Here is a 3,781-nt window from a genome sequence, read left to right on the forward strand (position 1 = left end):
CTAGTATATACCCAATGCACGTAGAGGCACTTTTATTATATTTTTACATTTAGTCAGAAGACTACTAATTGCCTGCTCTTGACGTGCACTTTTTTTGGATTGGTGATTTTTATTTTAAAAATTAACTTTTATTAGATTTGTTTTAAATAAACTGTATTAACTTATACCTAACCTACCTAAATAATTAAAACTCTCATCAGTGGACTATAGCAGTGCGGTACTGAATAGATTTGTCTACTGACAATGATTGATTGTATAAATAGTTCTGCTTTCTGCTAGCCTGCTGATATGGATACTTTGTATCTGCTGTGTTGTGATAATGGCTTACTACTTTGTCAGCTTGCTAGTTATGTATCATGCCTGTCGGCTCCTTGTGGTGGCAGTTAATAGTGTAGGTTCGCTGCGCCTGCTGTCTGTGTAAGTGCTCAACTTTATTCACTTATATTTAAATTTGCCGCGCTTGCTGCCTACTAACTGTCTAGCTAGATGTCTGGATTCATACTCTATATAACACTAGCTCAGTCTTTGCTACGCTGTCTGCTGGTGGCAAGGTTATAGCCTGCTGATTCGCCGACTTCTAGTGCATGACAGGCACTATCTGTCTCAGTCCACTGTGACCTAAAACTTAACTCTGCCCCCCGACATGTTTCGCCATAGATATGGCGTCCTCAGGGGATCGGGCAGTCTATGGAGAGAGTGGCGATGCCGGATGTATTTGATACCTCCTATTGGTATGACGCTGTGCTTTGCCACCCAATGACTATGCTCCTTATTGAGCTATTCACTTCTGTTTATTTGGTGGTTATTGATAGGCTGTTCGTCCGTTCTGCTCTGACGTCATTGATAGCGCGATCTTTGCTTGAATCTCGCGCATGTCACAGTACTTGGAGCTTTAGCTGGTGCCGATTCTCTTCCTGGTCCGTAGGCTGCAGAAGAATTGTGGTAGTGTGCCTTTTTTAAGCTATATTGAAGTTATTAAGTTGTTATCTTTACCCAATTACTTAAGGATAACTTGCTCAATAGTATTTGTTACTAAGCGGTTTATATGATTTACATGGGGCAATTCTGCGCATGTCTCTGCACTTTGGATTATTCCTGTGTGTCTTGCTTTTCTGCGCATGTCGCAGTACTTAGATATTTTAGCCTTAGTTCTATTTCTTTCATTGTATCTTATTGAGCATATTTTAATCCTATTGATTGGGGTAGCAAATATACATTTATGCCTTCTTTGTGTCACTATTCATTAGTTTGATGCTTTCCTTGTTTGGGTGATATTTAGCCTTGATTTTGTATATATAGATATATTGTACTTATTTTCTACTACTTTAAATTGTATATCGTTATTCTATATTGTTTTTGTCTCCTATACGGGTGCATTAAGTATATTTAGATTCCATTTTTAGGTACAGTTGATATTTACAAAATTTTGTGGAAAGTAATATACCATTTTATTTGCTAATTTTGTTAAAATATTAATTTTTATTATTGTTTATTCTGCAGGCCTGCCAGCTATGACGAGTCTACCCGCGAACAGGACTTGGTATGTTTTTCTTAACGTATTTATTTTTTATCTTTTTATTTATTGTTCTTAATATTTAAAACAAAAAAATAAAAAATTAGAAAATTTCTTCCTATATGATTTTTGGGGTATTTTTAGGTATTTATTTTTGTTTTGAAAATCAAAACAAAAATAAATACCTAAAAATACCCCAAAAATCATATAGGAAGAAATTTTCTAATTTTTTATATTTTTGTTTTAAATATTAAGAACAATAAATAAAAAGATAAAAAATAAATACGTTAAGAAAAACATACCAAGTCCTGTTCTCGGGTAGACTCGTCATAGCTGGCAGGCCTGCAGAATAAACAATAATAAAAATTAATATTTTAACAAAATTAGCAAATAAAATGGTATATTACTTTCCACAAAATTTTGTAAATATCAACTGTACCTAAAAATGGAATCTAAATATACTTAATGCACCCGTATAGGAGACAAAAACAATATAGAATAACGATATACAATTTAAAGTAGTAGAAAATAAGTACAATATATCTATATATACAAAATCAAGGCTAAATATCACCCAAACAAGGAAAGCATCAAACTAATGAATAGTGACACAAAGAAGGCATAAATGTATATTTGCTACCCCAATCAATAGGATTAAAATATGCTCAATAAGATACAATGAAAGAAATAGAACTAAGGCTAAAATATCTAAGTACTGCGACATGCGCAGAAAAGCAAGACACAGAGGAATAATCCAAAGTGCAGAGACATGCGCAGAATTGCCCCATGTAAATCATATAAACCGCTTAGTAACAAATACTATTGAGCAAGTTATCCTTAAGTAATTGGGTAAAGATAACAACTTAATAACTTCAATATAGCTTAAAAAAGGCACACTACCACAATTCTTCTGCAGCCTACGGACCAGGAAGAGAATCGGCACCAGCTAAAGCTCCAAGTACTGTGACATGCGCGAGATTCAAGCAAAGATCGCGCTATCAATGACGTCAGAGCAGAACGGACGAACAGCCTATCAATAACCACCAAATAAACAGAAGTGAATAGCTCAATAAGGAGCATAGTCATTGGGTGGCAAAGCACAGCGTCATACCAATAGGAGGTATCAAATACATCCGGCATCGCCACTCTCTCCATAGACTGCCCGATCCCCTGAGGACGCCATATCTATGGCGAAACATGTCGGGGGGCAGAGTTAAGTTTTAAGTCACAGTGGACTGAGACAGATAGTGCCTGTCATGCACTAGAAGTCGGCGAATCAGCAGGCTATAACCTTGCCACCAGCAGACAGCGTAGCAAAGACTGAGCTAGTGTTATATAGAGTATGAATCCAGACATCTAGCTAGACAGTTAGTAGGCAGCAAGCGCGGCAAATTTAAATATAAGTGAATAAAGTTGAGCACTTACACAGACAGCAGGCGCAGCGAACCTACACTATTAACTGCCACCACAAGGAGCCGACAGGCATGATACATAACTAGCAAGCTGACAAAGTAGTAAGCCATTATCACAACACAGCAGATACAAAGTATCCATATCAGCAGGCTAGCAGAAAGCAGAACTATTCCCTATATGTAACACATGAAGACGACTTCGCTGCTCGTTCCCATATCTGTTTCCATTCTGCATGTGCTATAGGGTAGCCAAGAATTGCTTCTCATTTAGTTATATAGGAGTGAGTAACAGATGAGGATGATAGGATAAGATAAATATCTGAGATGAGACCCCGAGTTGAAACCGTCATCTTACATAGTTTCTCAAATGGTGTAGGGGTTGACACCTTCATTGAGTGGAAGATGTCCGATAACAATGTAGTTTTTTTTCCCAGTAAAATGTTTTTTGAATTGCACAGTCTGTTGCAGTAATGCATTTACTAACCATGGTATGATGATCTACATTACTGCAGCAAAATGCCTTTGCTATAACTACCCTTTATGTTGCAGTAGTATATAACGCATTCAGTAATGAATATAATGCACTGAAATGCAAAGTTACAAATGGTAAATTTAAACTAGTTTTTTATTTATTTTTTAAATGTGCAATTGCTCTGCGTTTTAAGGGGTGCTGTAAAAACTTTTATTAAAAAAATATATTTTTTTTTTGCAGGATTTTGTAGCACAGAACTAGTTAACAGAAAGCTGTATGAAACACACAACCTCTGACCAATCTCTCACTCCTTCACTCTCTATATGCTTTCCCTGATGAAAAGTCCTTAAAATATACCTAATTATATTTCCCTATTCTCTGCTT

Source organism: Bufo bufo, chromosome 2, assembly GCF_905171765.1.
Source record: "Bufo bufo chromosome 2, aBufBuf1.1, whole genome shotgun sequence".
NCBI lineage: Eukaryota > Metazoa > Chordata > Amphibia > Anura > Bufonidae > Bufo > Bufo bufo.